The 17283-nt window shown below is 32.1% G+C and overlaps 1 protein-coding gene across 8 annotated transcripts in view; it reads right to left on the bottom strand.

Annotated features, from left to right (window-relative positions):
* The window catches only part of LOC127721611 (talin-1-like), a 141738-nt gene extending 130506 nt beyond the window's left edge, over positions 1-11232 (bottom strand). For 7 of the 8 annotated variants that reach the window (XM_052228384.1, XM_052228385.1, XM_052228382.1 and 4 more), the window contains exon 1: positions 11176-11232. The gene's annotated coding sequence lies outside the window, so the exon portion shown is untranslated. Of the gene's footprint in view, positions 1-10798; positions 10817-11175 lie in introns of those variants that run through there. The other variant, XM_052228377.1, reaches the window with a different exon arrangement.
* Positions 11233-17283: the final 6051 nt, after the last annotated feature.

Genomic DNA, 17283 nt, shown 5'->3' on the forward strand with positions numbered 1-17283 from the left:
ATCACATGACCATGTATGTTGTACATCAGAAATCACATGACCACTTCTGCTTGATCTCCTCTTTACTATGTTTACTCAGCGTTGCTCTGAATAAGTTTTCTGTATAATGTTCTGTGTAGACTATTGCTATAGTCTTGCTTTTCTTTGACTTACATAGAGTCAAACATACCATAAAGGTCCCAACCTGTCTTGTCAGGCCACCTGCTTTTTGTCTTGCTGTAGTAATTAACTTTGCATTTTGAACCTCAATTCAAATGTTACCTCTCTTGTAAGGTCAGTTTTTCTAGTCCCCAGAATGACATTTATATACATATTTGATTGTATATAATTACCTATATGTATATGGAATATTGTAAACCAGCTAATTTTCATAGATGCTTTTTTGCTGTTAGCCATTTCTAGCAAACGTCATTACAATTCATTTTTTGGCGATTTAACTTTGTTGAAGAATACATATACGGTATACATTTGTATATAACATAGGACCCTTATTTCACATATTTGCTTAAATTAACTTTGCATTATTTTTCAGTTCACGAAAGTTGTGAAAATAAATCACTTTATACTAAAATAAGTTGGTTTCAAGTATACACAGAGGAATATTTCTAAGGGAATCAAGGACCACCAGTATTAACTGTGAAAAGTGAACACCAACAGTGGTTTTTTAACTGAAGAATTTTTATTTTTAAGAGACTACTTGTTATCATCAACCCAACAACTCAGGAGAATCATACAATACATGAAGCAACAAACTCATCCAATGGTAGAAAGAAAAGAGAGAAAAGAAAACCATTACAGTCTTTTCCAAGGTTGCCGGACATTGGGCAAAGACCAGTAAGAATTGATTTGATCCAGTTTCGTGATCTGCATTACTGGACCAAATGACCAGTCAAATTTTCAATTTTGTCAAAATCATATACATGTATAAGTGTAAATGTCCTGTTAAAAAGAGTCTGGTCCAGTTAAGAAAAATGGTTTACTAGACCAAATGTCCTGTTGTTTTCTTTAAGCCTTGGGAACCACTGCCATTAGCTTTGAAAGATGCTCAAATTATGCTTTACAATGTAAATACTAACAATACAGCAGTTACTAGGCATATACATGTAGGCTAATAAACTGATGCTTAGATACTTATAGCATATTAAATGTTACTGGGCATATACTGGTAGGCTAATAAACTGATGCTTAGATACTAATAGCATATTAAATGTTACTGGGCATGTAGGCTAATAAACTGATGCTTAGATACTAATAGCATATTAAATGTTACTGGGCATATAGACTAATAAACTGATGCTTAGATACTTATAGCATATCAAATATTACTGGGCATATAGACTAATAAACTGATGCTTAGATACTTATAGCATATTAAATGTTACTGGGCATATAGACTAATAAACTGATGCTTAGATACTTATAGCATATTAAATGTTACTGGGCATATAGACTAATAAACTGATGCTTAGATACTTATAGCATATTAAATGTTACTGGGCATATAGACTAATAAACTGATGCTTAGATACTTATAGCATATTAAATGTTACTGGGCATATAGACTAATAAACTGATGCTTAGATACTTATAGCATATTAAATGTTACTGGGCATATAGACTAATAAACTGATGCTTAGATACTTATAGCATATCAAATGTTACTGGGCATATAGACTAATAAACTGATGCTTAGATACTTATAGCATATTAAATGTTACTGGGCATGTAGGCTAATAAACTGATGCTTAGATACTTATAGCATATTAAATGTTACTGGGCATACAGGCTAATAAACTGATGCTTAGATACTTATAGCATATTAAATATTACTGGGCATATAGACTAATAAACTGATGCTTAGATACTTATAGCATATTAAATGTTACTGGGCATATAGACTAATAAACTGATGCTTAGATACTTACAGCATATTAAATGTTACTGGGCATATAGACTAATAAACTGATGCTTAGATACTTATAGCATATTAAATGTTACTGGGCATATAGACTAATAAACTGATGCTTAGATACTTATAGCATATTAAATATTACTGGGCATACAGGCTAATAAACTGATGCTTAGATACTTATAGCATATTAAATATTACTGGGCATACAGGCTAATAAACTGATGCTTAGATACTTATAGCATATTAAATATTACTGTAGTACATGTACAAGTATAAACCTAAGCTTGTTCGTCATGCTCGTTAAATTAACTTTTGCTTGTTCAAATTTTCAAAATTATATATATATATTATATACTGTAAATTCAGAAATTATTGCGTTTATTTATGATTGCGATTTTTGAAGAATGGATAAAAATGCGAGACTAATTATTGCGATTTCAGGAAAATCTGCATACTGATGTGTGATATCTGAATGCGAGATCTAATTATTGCAATACTCACCTAGTCGCATTATTCGCAATAATAAAAACCTCACAATAATTTATGAATTTACAGTACATGAAATGAAAATGTTAAGCAAACTTTATTTCTTCAAAACCTCATAAAAGGAAAACCTCTTAAAATTCACAAATGATTTTTCATCATAATGCACTTTCTAATTTGTTGTAAATTCATGGTTACATAAATTTGTGGTTTTTATCAATGACAACTTAGAAACACAACTGTGATAGCCATGATAGCTGGAGGATATTTTTGTGGTGAAAATGTAGTATTTCATTGGTATGCTAAATATTCAAAAGCTACTAACCACAACTCAAAAAGAATTTCCTATTTGGTCCAAATATTCCTGAATTTCCAGATGTTTTCTCTTTCTAAGGACACGACAATTTTTAGTTGATCACCGTAGAGATTCATGAGCAGTTACACTATCAAATAGATTTCCTCTATTGATTTACATAACTAGTATTACATACAGTTGTAAATTTTTGTATTTGTACAAGTATTTTAAATCACTACAGGTCTCCAAAAAACATTTCTGATGGCTGTTTACAAAGCAAGTCTACACAATTTTTATTTTAGTGACTATTTCTATTTCATAGAGAGGCTATTTCTATTACACATTTGATTGTTTTAAAATCATTTCACAAGCACACATACATTTTTTTTGTACAATATATATACAATCACTTTATTCCTTACAGTCTACAGATCAAAGAAATTGTTTTATCGTTCAATAAATATAAAAATGCACAAACATGTATATCCTGTTTTTTACTTACAAATTGAAAAACATTCAATTGCAACAAAATAATTAAATCAGCTCTTGTAACACTGTCTTATTCTATTTCATGTAAACAGGACATGATAAAGCCCCCTAGGATATTTTGTATTTTACGACATGTATTATCTAAATACATGTACTTGTGTACAAAATGACCACAAATTACGCTTTCTGTCGCTCACTGACCAATGACCTCACTAGGTGGAGACGGGAAGGTCAATATCATTTATTAATTGTCAACATGCATGTCAACACTTGAATAATATGACCTGTATAAATTACTCAATACACCTGTTAACTATCCTGTCCGTTTAACATCATTCCTAATATATTGCAGTGGTATTGTTATAGAAAGTTTGTACAGGGACAAAAATTAGCCGTGGACATGTCATGTTATGGATTTGGGTAGTTTTAGTTTTGAACAGGTGGCCCAGCTAATTATTTTAACTTTGTATATTTTTTTTTGCATATAAACCTGTCAGGTTTAAAAGATGCTGGTCTAATTTTGAATATTCATGCAATTTTGCAGATGCCTCACTGGAATACAGAAAAAAATAATCCCTCATAAATTGATATTTTTTATCAAATTTATAATGCATGCAGAAATGTCTTTACCAATTATTTGATCTCCTATACAGTTCATGTTCATTGCTGTAATTACCATATTTTTTTCATAATATGCAATTTTTGTTATGTTCTTCATAAATCTGACCCTAATGTACAAACTACTCATACATGTACACCCAAGTTACAATGTACACAGTGCTCTGATTCACAAGTCTTACAGAACCCATGGCCGGTACCAACCACATCTATTTTGCTATTGAATTTTGCCAATTTTTTCAATTTGCATACAGTAGTAATTGACTAGTCACCCACAATTTCAACCGTCAAAACTTACTGGATATACCACAATTAATTATAACTGGCAAACTTTTATTTATTTCTACTCCCCCTTCCCCTCCCCCTGTTTCCAATATTTATACTAGAATAAGCCAACTTAAACACAAGTCTTAGGGAAATTAATTTGTGACGTTTTCTATGATATTGTCGGACAAACTTTTTAAGCAATAAATCAAGTTTAAGAATAAGTTATCCTCAAACAACTTGGTGCTGAAAATCAATAGAAAATGCACAACATCGCCTAAATCAATACACGACTATGTCTAGTTTATAACATTTTAGGATATCAACCCCATGAATAAATTGCTTCCATTCCACAAAAATGTCCGATACTCATTCCAAAGTTTGGCTTTCTGAAATCCAATATCGTTTTCACAATGTTCACTTAACTGGATTTTTCAGCAGAAGCCTTCATTGAGTCTTAAATTGCATCAGATAATTCTTTATAACTTTATGAATTGAATATCATCAAGAAATTTATAACCAAATTTACATCATGATCTATGAAAATCAAATTATATTTTTCAATGAACATAATATTTGTCATCTGCTATTTTTTCCTATATATTTCATGTAAAACTACAATTTTTTCAAAAGTTTTTTTACCACGTTTGTGTTTGGACTTGACAAACCCAAGTGTTGAAAGATGCATATTGCAGCATAACTGTCTGGACTTCATTTGTTAATTTGGTGAAAGTATTGTCATTAGTTGTTGATGTAAACAAGCTAATAATTATTAACCATCAACAGATTTTATTTCAGTTGAAATATATAAATAAACTAACAAATTTCCTTTAAAAAAAAAAGATTCATTATTAATTTTAAACTCAAAAGAAAATTTCCTCTACTAAATAGTAACTGTGTTATCAGGTTATAATCATCATAATATGAAAGGCTTCAAAATAAAATTTTAACCAAAAAACAAATGAATATGTGGCAATCCCCCTTCTTGTGGAACCACACTGATCAAAGCCTGACCAGAAATACATTGTAACCCCACAAAAATGTTTAGAAAAAAAGACGTCTTATATGAAATGTAAGCAAAACTTTTATTGTGTTATTCCCCTGTCCCGTCAGTTCAAAACTTTTCATAAAAACATAAAAATATGTCAGATCTTTTTAAATATTATCTTTTCTGTAAGATCCTATATATATATAATTTCATATAGGGGTATGGACTATTCAACTTGAGACTAGTTTTGAACCGTTCTTCTGATAATTGCAAGAATGGACCTGCATAAATTATTACTAGAAATTCTACTTGAAGTAAACACCCTGAAAGTACTCAGGGGAAAATAAAATCTCTATATATATACAGGAAATTGTGGTCACTGTAGCGTCAGTTTGTCCACAACCTCTGACCTGTCTGTTCAATAAAATCCCTATGGGTATAATGTCATTTTTTTCCTTCTTGCTTGCATCGAATAACCTCTAACCCCAAAAATAACATGAAACTCAAAATACATTTAATATTAGGGTATCCTTCCTAAAATTAATATTAGGTCAGGAAATTTTTTTAGTAAAAATTCACAAAATTATTTTTTTCAATTTATCTAGGTCCTCTATACATAGTTATATGGTACCCTTTTACTGCAAATTTTTCCTTGTGTAATTTGTCAATGAACATGATGAACCAACTGACGTGTTCTCACAATTTTTTTTTTAAATATCACCTATGGATTTGAAATAGCACTTTTTCCCTAAAATCATGGCACCACATTTATAAAGCATTTTCTTATAAAATCTATTCAGATAGCACCATGGTACCAGTATACATTTCCAACTTAAAAATACATTTTGTACATGTAGCCTAGGAATGAAATTAAATGCAACAAAATTTCATGCAATGGCCATTGTGTAAGAATATATAAGTATTCCGTAAACAGTAAGTTGTTGAGCGTTGAATCTTAAAAATGCATCACACAGTAAAACATGCTTACATTTGTACATAAAGATTGATTCCAAATTTCAGAAAGTTGTAGATTTGAAGTTCCTGAGAAAAATCTGATGAAAATTTTCATACATGGCCATTATGTGCAAGAATTGATAAGTATTTCGGTAAAAAGAAAGTTCTTGGGTTGAGCAATGAATCTGTAGTCAATTTTATTAGTTTTTATTATGCGAACGAACGAACGGACTGGTATCGCAAAATAAAAATTTAAGTTTAGATAACGTTATTTTAAAGTAGTTTTTTCCTAACATCACAATAATTAACCTTGCATTATTGTCCATTGTTCCTCAATTTCAATGATAAAGGTACTTAAAATTTTCTGGAATTGCAACTTATTAAATATGAAGAAAATGAGATGGGACCACCTTTGGAGTTAAGGCCAATTAAAATTAATTGATAGATTTTCATCCCCGCCCGCCCCTCTGAAATCCTTCCGCCCCAATTTTTTTTATTTTGAAAAATTTACGATTTCCGGATTTTGTTCATTTTCGTTACCGGTAACTGTCGATAATTACGTTTCATTAATAACTTCCTGTTTCAAATTTTGGTTTTTGCATTTCTTTGTATGTTTGATTCGTTATACATAAAATTGAGAATGGAAATGGGGAATGTGTCAAAGAGACAACAACCCGACCACAGAACAGACAACAGCAGAAGGCCACCAACAGGTCTTCAATGCAGCGAGAAATTCCCGCACCCGGAGGCGTCCTTCAGCTGGCCCCTAAACAAATATATATACTAGTTCAGTGATAATGAACGCCATACTAAACTCCAAATTGTACACAAGAAACTAAAATTAAAAATAATACAAGACTAACAAAGGCTAGAGGCTCCTGACTTGGGACAGGCGCAAAAATGCGGCGGGGTTAAACATGTTTATGAGATCTCAACCCTCCCCCTATACCTCTAGCCAATGTAGAAAAGTAAACGCATAACAATACGCACATTAAAATTCAGTTCAAGAGAAGTCCGAGTCTGATGTCAGAAGATGTAACCAAAGAAAATAAACAAAATGACAATAATACATAAATAACAACAGACTACTAGCAGTTAACTGACATGCCAGCTCCAGACTTCAATTAAACTGATTGAAAGATTATGTCTTCATCATATGAATATCAGGCACAATCCTTCCCGTTAGGGGTTTAGTATCATACCATCATAACATATATGAGAAGAACATAACCCGTGTCATGCCAACAACTGGTTTTTAAATAAATGTGTTTAGTGCCGATGCAAAGACCCTATAAGTGAATCAATATTAACGCCAAAATATGCAATCTTTATTGACCTGACAACAGTATCGTAACTAATTCCCTTCTTAATAAGTCTATCTAAAGGTTTTGTTAGTTTCAGAGGTGAATACTGACATTTTTGTGCTTTATAAAGAATATTTCCATAAAAAATTGGATGTGAAATACCTGAACGTATAAGAAGTCTGCATGTATATACGTGATAGAACCTTATTATTACACTTGCATATATGAAGAACACGTCACAAGAGCGTTTCATATCTAATATAAAAAATAAAAAATAAAATCCTCCCACCCACCCCATTTTTTTCAAAAATTTGGATGAAAATCTACTAATTAAATTTACTTGGCCTAACACTGAATAAAACTTGTATTATATTGTGGCATGATGCTTGCAAAATATGATGAACATTAAAAAAAATATATAAAATTTGGGAGCTTATATATAATTACATGTAAGTTTCTTATATCTCTATGGGTTGTTGATAGACACAATATTTCAATTAGAACATTCTTTCTATATATTCAGTCAAGTATATTAGCAATAAACAAGAGACTGACACGTTGTGACCCTCTTGACCCTAAACCACCTGGTAGAACAATCCACAAATGACACTTCTTATTTCATAGTTTTCTGCCAAAATCTTAAAATATGACATCCATTTTCACCTAAGAATTTTTTTAGCTTTTTTGGCACACACAAAAATAGTGTACATTTTGTTAAGGCTTTATACTAATAATATCATAATAATTTGAAAATACAGATAATAATGAATTAAATGATGCCAATTTTCCAAATATATCTTAGAATAAGGGGATTGGATTGGCTGGAAATATATTACAATCGATTGATCAAAATCCAATTTGATTTTTGATTGTGCATGTAGTTGGTTTTTAATTTATATGCAAATGATGTAGAAATTGACAAACATAATGCTCCTTATGCAATATGTGCATGTATATATATGTGTCATATAAAATCATACATTGTTGGATTGAAGTAGAATGCACAAACGTACAGATGCACAAATACAGGATACTGTACACCAAAAATACTTGAACAGTGGGTGTGTAATACATTGATATTTTATGGGTAGTTTAATTTGTCCTGATATGCATACCAATTATGATAGTATGGATCACGACTATCAGTAGGGATGGTGTGGTAACAGTCTTCACGATAAACGTTTGAATCTACAGGCCCATAGCTGAATTTTATTAAAATTTTAGTTAAGATTTTACTGGCCTGAAGAGATCATTTTTACAGGCTAGACAGCAAATTTACAAGTCTGGGATGGTGGGCCTGTGGCTAAGCATGAAGACTGTGGACTGGTAAGCCCCACCATTGCCCCATTGATAACGTGATGTTTCATTAAAGTTGGTAAAAGGAATTCCTTCAATTAAAGGAAAGTGTCAAAAAGGTTTGCGTTAAAAAAAGAACATCTTTGACTCTCATCTAATAATAAAAAAAAAATCAGTATTTTTCAATTTTCAATCGTAATCAATCAATAGTCGGAACATCTCTTCAGACTTTTAAGAATTTAATGTATTTACAATGTATAGGTAACTGAATACATTAATTGATGCACATGCAGAAACTGGATATAAATATTGAAAATATAAGAAGAATTCACAAAGTGGGTAATGTTAACATGACAGTTCCAATGCTAGTCAAAAATAAGGGTTGGACCTTCAGGGTATGTTGGCTACATAATTATCTAAAACTGTGTCCATGTTTCCCTTTGCATGGCCCCAATTTCAAAATCATTTTAATCAATCAATCATATCAAATGTATTCATTATACCTTTACCATAATCCTTTTGTTTATTCTAGATTAATTAAAGTTAATTGCATGAGATAAATGTTGATGTTTTAATAAACAATAGTATGATAATTAAATGGCTATGTGATGGAAATGACAGGTAATTCTTTCCAGTTTATAACTGTTTATTGCTTTTATTGATTGCAATGCTGTTTTTAATAATGATAAAAGAGTTCTTATTCTAAACTGCTAAATTTTGGTAATCAGGGGAAAATAAAAGCACAACAGGGATCCAGTTTCCCAAGCTAATAAATTTTAAACAAGGCCCTTAAATTTTAGCAGAAAATGACGATAGTGCTCATGTAACTTGATAATCTTTCATAGTGTGGCAGGCTAGATGGAAAATGTTAGCTCTTCTCCCTGGTAATATGACAAACACAAAATATAACTTCAGATACATGTAACTTGAAAAGCTATAAAGAATCATGCAGAATTTAAGAAGCTTTTCATTTAGATTATAAGTCAACAAAAAATAATCCATTTGTAATCTGGAATCCCAACAAAGCATGTAGGGATCAGATGCTGCAGAACTTTTCTTATGTTAACATTTTCTGCAGCATTCCCTCAAACTACCAGGCATAATTTGCTCCAGCTAGGCATAATTTGCTCCAGCTAAATACCTCAGTCATCATGGTCATGCAATCATTAAATATAATGTACAATATTAAACAGTTAAACTTATTTTAATACAGTTCAAGATGACACTTAAAGAGACAAGTGTTTAGAATACAACTATTTATAAAAGTGCAAGATATCCGTAACTCATTGTAACTTACATGTACTTTGGTTTTTTTTTATGGTAAAAAAACAATTTATTCTAATTTCTAGTTCAATAATAAAATTGTAATCCCAAGGATAAAATTTATGATTTAAAAGAGCACTGATTACATGGTCAGAATCATCAAGGACATGAGGGCTACTGGGAAGATAATTTGTATAGCTTACTGTGCTACATACCCTCTTTAAATATAGAATTTTACAACTGGATCAAACTGTAAACCAGTCTGAATTGTCAGACAAGACTCAGATGATTTTCTCAAAAAGGTCTGCATATAAAATAACAGGTTATTTGGACCTTATTGCTATTTCGTATTCAGCAACCATTGATCCAAGACTTTTTGACATACAAAATATTGAATGTCTTACAACTCTCCCTTTTGCTTCGAGGCATCAGACTTTTACCTTGAGAAATTTAATAGAATGTAGTAGATGTTAAAAAATGTCGGGTAAATAGAAAGTAGGTCAATTAATAGAACATTTCTTATCACAGCAGTTAACCAATCATTCTTATCACAACAGTTAACCTATTTCTTACAGAGATGCTGAAATTATTCATCAGTCCTGTCAGCGTAGTCCCGACAAATTTTGACAAGGACCACCAAAAATATTGTGCGTTTTATACTGTACATAACAACAGGATATGATATATAAGGACTGACAAACTCAAAATAATATTCAACAACTCTGTTTCTTGCATACTTATAATCAGCAAACATTTTCATGCAGTTTTAATTAAGTGACCTTCAGTTATTCAAATCATATTTTTGAATACATATATCATGTATACATTGTATGTTCAATTTACAACCTATATTGTGTTTCTTCCACATAGTGTTTTTAAACCTGTAATTTAATAATAAAACACCTTGACTGATATTTATAATAAGTGGTTACCCTGCTCCACAGTAGACATGCAGACAAGACCTAGGCCTGGTACTTACAAAAAAGTACACAAAAATGTGTATGTGACAAAGTAACAAAACACGGTGTGTGTCTCTAAGAAGATATCAAATAGTTGTCTATTCAAAAAGACATTATTATCAAGTAACAAGAAAACTTTAAACCTATTTTATGGTTGATTGCTTATGTCCAAAAGGGGAAATGTTTTTGGGTCATCTTCAGCATCTTTCGGAAGCTGGTTCATGCAAACCGGATGCTATTTTTATTGTGTTTTTCACTTATCGCCGAAAGACTGATTATCATGCTCTATGATGGACACTCTTACTGAATATTTAGAGAATGCTATAAAGTTTCATCGTAAAAAGTCTTACCCGACCCATAAACTTCAGTTCGGCACACCCTCGCTTTCAGTAAAATGGCTGAAGTGACGTCACGTCCGGAAATGGGCATTTCCTCATATTTGTAAACAAACGAGCACGTGTTAACTGTCAATCTGTCATGTTCATTTTTAGTTATTAATATTTACGAATGAGCTTGTTATAACTGCATGCTCATTTTTTTCTCTAGCACAAACAAAGAATGTGCATAACTAGTGTCTAAATCCTTGGTCGACGACATTCACGTTTTTGAGGGGGCGTGGTATTTAAAAAATTTTTTAAATCATTTAATCAAGGACGTATATTAGATCATATTAGTTGTTATACGTCCTTGATTTAATTAAATACACAAATATTTGAATAGTGAATTGAACAAAAAGTTTGTTTTTATTCAAAACTAGGATAAGAATAAATGTAAAATTAAGTTTTAAAAAACCTTGTTCCAGTACTGACAACAATGATAGTATACTAAATCACGGATTTATGATACCGGGTCAAAATCTTACTATACAAACTCTTGATCAAATCTGGGACATAATATGTTATAGTATACTAGTCACAGACCAAATAAAGAAATCCTTGAATACACTATTTTAATAAAAAATAGTTTGTCGTTTGTAACGTTGATAAAGTCGAAAAATGTGTGCCCCCTTTTCCTGCAAAAGATGAAGTGTCGGTGCCTTACATTTTTTGCTGAGGGTCTGGATGGGGTTTACAGAATAGATGATGGTCGGTGGCTGTTTAACGTCCGGCGGGTTTACAGAATAGAGAATAATGGGCAAAAAGTGCAGAATAATGGTAAAAACATAAAGAATGGCGAATAACAGGCAAAAACTTAAGAATATATAAATGAAGGACCCTCTATACTGTTTCGCCCAGACATTTCATACAATAAATAAAAAAAAAATGCAAAGATTCATATGATGATCTGAATGAGGGTCTGGATGGGGTCTTTCAATTCTGTATTCATCTATTTTATGCCATTTTTCTCTATTCTTTTTTTTTTGCACATTATTCTCTATTCTTTAATTGTTTGGTTGATTTTTTTCTCTATTCTTTAAATTTTTTGGCCTTTCTTCTGAACTTTTTACCCATTATTCTCTATTCTGTAAACCCAATCCAGACCATCCATGATAGGATTTACAGAATAGAGAATAATGTGGGGGGGGGAGGGGGGAGTAAATAAAGGGGATGAAATAAATAAAGAAAAATAGAGAATAATGGGGTGTTAGAATATAAAGAATAGAGAATAATGGACAAAAGAATAAAGAAAAATAGCTTAAAATTTGAGAGAATACATAAATTATTACCCCTAGCTCACTCCCCTTATCCAGACCCAGTCATATGATTACCCATGCATTTAACAAATACGTATTTAAAAGGTTGAAAGACACATAATTGTCTGAAGTATATGAACTCATTTGGTTATATTTTTTTCTCTCGATTTAATTCATTAAAGAATTGCAAAAAATTACCACTTGAAAAATATTTGACACCAGCACACACATACCATCAATACCCGGCCCCTCTGGAGTAAAAAAACCAGACTGACGTACAAACGAAGACAAGTGAATATATAACAAATGGTAGTCTTAATTGGTGACAGTCGGGTACAAACTGGGTTTGGGTTAAACTATTTTACCTTACGTGTAGTTTAATGGGATTCTAGCTCAACCTCTTCTTTGAATTAACTGTCGAGCAGTGAATCTGGATCCAGGCTGGTTTACGCGCACTTCTCATTGTTTGCCCACCTAGCCCATATTCAGGAGGGCCTGGATGGGTATCCTTTATTTCTTTTTTCTTTATTTTTTTAAAAATTTTCTCTAAATATAGGTGCGCTCGACTCCATTCCTAATTGACTTAGATTGTCAGTTTTCCAACCGAAGGTCGGCGGTTCTCTCCAGGCACTCAGGTTCCCTCCGCCAATCAAAACAGTAGTGATACAAGTGGCGTTAAAATTCAATCATTCAAGAAAATCTCCATTTATTGTTTATTTTGACCATTATTCTCTATTTCCTATTATTTTTGCACCCCATTATTCTCTATTTCTTATTATTTTTGCACCCCACTGTTCTCTATTCTTCATTATTTTTGCACCCCATTATTTTCTTCTCTTTATATTTTTGCACCCCATTATTCTCTATTCTTTATTATTTTTGCCAATTTTTCTCTATTCTTTATTTGTTTTACCCTTTATACTGCATTTTTTGATCATTATTCTCCATTCTGTAAACTCCATCCAGACTTTCATGCATGTCCTGGAAGAAAAACACACAATAAATAAAAACACAATTGATAATCATTTACGAAAAGCACTTTAATTTGATACTAGGATTTTTATTTGTTATTTCGGTTCATTATTTGGTCAAAATAAATAGCAAATGTCCAGACAAATATGACAGCAACATAAAACTCGTGCTTAAAAATTATGATAATTAAAAAAATGAAAATGATTCACAACAAAATTATAACAGAATGCCTTGACAAATTAACGTGTGACAGTTCTGCTTTAATGGGTACCAAGATTATTAAACTAATGATCCGACCAGAAATCGGAATCCACATTAATTTTTTAAGAGCGATATGGTTGGATATGATAAAATAACGAGAAAATCACAATTGGCGGATACTTGTCCAAACACTGTAGATGAATAAACCTGCTTACTTTTGTCTTTTATGCATAGAATCACCTTTCCGTATAATATATTTTTTTCATGACATGAGAAATGAGCGAATTCCTGTGTAAATAAAATCAATTCACAAGTTCAAAAAGTACGATTACAAAAATGTATGTAAATATATATTTTTGATTTCTTTGTCGTTAGAATAAACGAAGTTGTACACAAATCGCACTCTTTCAATATTATTTGTTGACAGTTTCTCTGTTATGTAATTCGAATTGTTTTCTTTCTGTTCTAAAACCACATTTGAAAGTATGATACATGTAGCTATTTCTTATTATGAAATATCCGATATACCTTCAAATTTCGAATTTTAGATTACAAATATATCTTTAAAACAGAGTAACTGAGCGAATAGAACATTCGAAATCATTTCTTTTAATACTACAAAGAAATAATCATTCTTAACACTGCAGGTCAATGATGCAAATACCTGTAAAAATGACAAAGAGAAGCGAGAGATATCGAAGGGACATTCAAACTCATAAGTGAGAGACTGCATGATTCTGGTTTACAAAATAGAGCCTCCGAAAAATAGACACAACATACAGAATACAGGACGAACAAAAAAAAATGGTAGACAAAAATAGACAAACAGAATAAAGAATAGAGAAAAGATTGGTGCTAAATTATTAAGAATAGAGAATACATTTGTAATTTGGTATTAAAATATAAAGAATAGAGAATAATATGGTGCTAAATAAAACGAATAAAGAATAATGGACCAAACAAAATATATAAAGAAAAGTGTCCAAAAAAGTTAAAGAATACAGAAATGACGGACCTCTCATCCAGACTCTCATAAGACAAACTGACAACACCATGGCGAAAAAAAACCGAAAAGCGACCCAAGACTGACAACTAATCAAGGGTCTACAAAACATAACATATAAAACTAAAGACTGAGCAACACGAACCCCATCAAAATCTGGGGGAGGTCTCAGGTACTCCTGAAGTCTAAGCAGATCCTGCTCACATGTGACACCCATCGTGTTACTCCTATAAATTATCACGGATGATAAATTTTATCAACTCTACCTAAAACTTTGATGGTCAGATCATGGAAGTAATAAAGAACAGAGACAAAAGATATCAGAAGGGACATTCAAAATCACAAGTAAAAAATAAACTGACAACTTCATGGCAAAAAACGAAAAAGACCAATAGACAAACAACAGTATACAAAATACAACATAGAAAACTAAAGACTGAGAAGCATGAACCCCGCCAACAACCGAAGGTGGTCTCAGGTACTCCGGAAGGATAAGCAGATCCTGCTGAGCTCACATGTGACACGGTGTCGTCGTGTTAGTCCTATCAAATATCACGGATGATAAATTATAACAATTTTAACTGAAAATTTGATAGTCAGATCATGGAAGTAATACAGAACATTATATAAGTTCCATGGTAGAATATTAATTAATTGTGTGTGAAGTTTGAGTTATTGAACTTCAGTTGAAGGATCACGATTTCCTGTATTTTTTGGTTTATTCAAAACAGCCACTACACTTTGTTACGTACACTGTTTAATAGGACAACCCTCGATTTTTTATTTCTTTTATACCTTTATGCACAGACAAACTGCCTTATAAACTGTAGTGACCAACTAAACAAACGAGGGCATGTTATATCACTCTTTCTGTAGAATGTAGAATCCCGTTGTTATCTATGACAAATATATTCTGTAGCGTAATCACGATATCGTCCGTAATTTTCGAAGAAATGACTACTCTCTAACCGTTAATTCAATTCTGTAACCAGTAACCCTTTGTCATTGAAAAGGAAAAGGAAACACCAGCTTCAGAATATCACATGAACTATATGCGCTGAAAGGTTGCGTCAAAACATTACCAATAGGTCTATCCCAAAAGAAGGTGTTGCTGATGGATACGATAAGGTATTTCCTGGCTTCAAAAGTGTCTCGTGTATGTCCGTGAAGTTTGTATTACTTTTCTCTTTTCCGGTGCTTTTCATATTACTACGATTTGTTGGCGTTGAAGCTTCTTTGCTATTTGTTCTCCGGATCTTCCTGTGATCCAGTTCGGTCTATCTGTAATAAGTAACTGATTGATTGTTCATGATTTGAAAGAGAAGCCTGTATTCTGCAAATAATTTGGTTTCTAGTAAAATTGCTGTTTCTGTCAAGTCATTAATGTAGGTTAGGGACAAAAGAGTTCGAAGAACTATGCCTTACGGGTACATCAGAGAGTTTAGGGACTTACATAGAGATAGCTACCTCGAGAACAACGCTCTGTTTTCTATTCTCAAGAAAAGAGCGAATTCATTTGCTGGTTTTATTTGACATCATATAGTTTAAGCTTGTGTAGTAGTATGTGGTGGTGCGGGACTTTGTCGAATGCCTTTGTAAAGAAGGAGGATGATGTCGACTCTTTACAATTTTCTTGCGATAGTCATCATAAGCATGACCGTCTTTTGCGGAATCGATGTTGTGCGGGAATAGGAACTATTTCATTTGTCGGCAAAGATATTTAGGATTTCCTATGTAAATACAGAAAGGAATTACTCATAAGGTATTATAGCTTTGCTCTTGTTATCATTTTGTAGAAATCCCAATTTATTATTGAACTATTCTACCCCTGTCCATTCTTGTCGTTTGCTCTTGATGTGTAACCAAGTTTATTTTAGTCTTTATTAGTGGTGCCGACTTCTTTCCATATAGTTTTTGTTTGCTTGCCTGACTTCCCATTGTTCTTTTCGTTATATGTCAAACAAAACAGACCTTAGTTTGATTTGTCTACTGTTGTGTTGTGTTTGTTTGTTTGTTTGTTTTTTTTTTTTGTCATATATAGCTCCTAACGTTGTAGCGTAATATGCATCCCTGGATTTCAAATGTCTGGGCCTGCTTGAGCGTTCCTGATGAATATAAATAGATGCGTTTGTCTTTAAGTCATTTCTATTGGCACTCTCTTGTATATAGTGTTTTGAATAGCCTTTCCGAATGCATGCCAGTGAACATCATCATTTCTATGTATGGTATTTTTGAAAGTTGCATTGAAAAAATGCTATAGTTTTCATTTACTAGTATCTTGTGTATTTCTGTTTTTTCTTCTAATAAATATGTTTTCTTTTTGATTGGCTTTGGTCCAAGTGGCTTACATGCAATATCTTGTTGGCACGATATCATAGTCACTGTTTCCTATTGATTGTAGTGGTTTGTATGTTGTCGTTTTAGTGTAATATTTAACATTGCCATAAAAGCGCGAGGTTTGGCTAGCCACAAAACCAGGTTCAACCCACCATTTTTTCTTTAAATGTCCTGTACCAAGTCAGGAAAATGGCACTTGTTATCTTATAGTTCGTTTCTGTGTGTGTTACATTGTCGTTTTTTTTTGTTCACTTCAGTGTTTCTGTTGTTTGTTGTTTTCCTCTTATAGTTGATGTGTTTCCCTCGGTTTTA

Source organism: Mytilus californianus, unplaced genomic scaffold, assembly GCF_021869535.1.
Source record: "Mytilus californianus isolate M0D057914Y unplaced genomic scaffold, xbMytCali1.0.p SCAF_12, whole genome shotgun sequence".
NCBI classification, from domain to species: domain Eukaryota; kingdom Metazoa; phylum Mollusca; class Bivalvia; order Mytilida; family Mytilidae; genus Mytilus; species Mytilus californianus.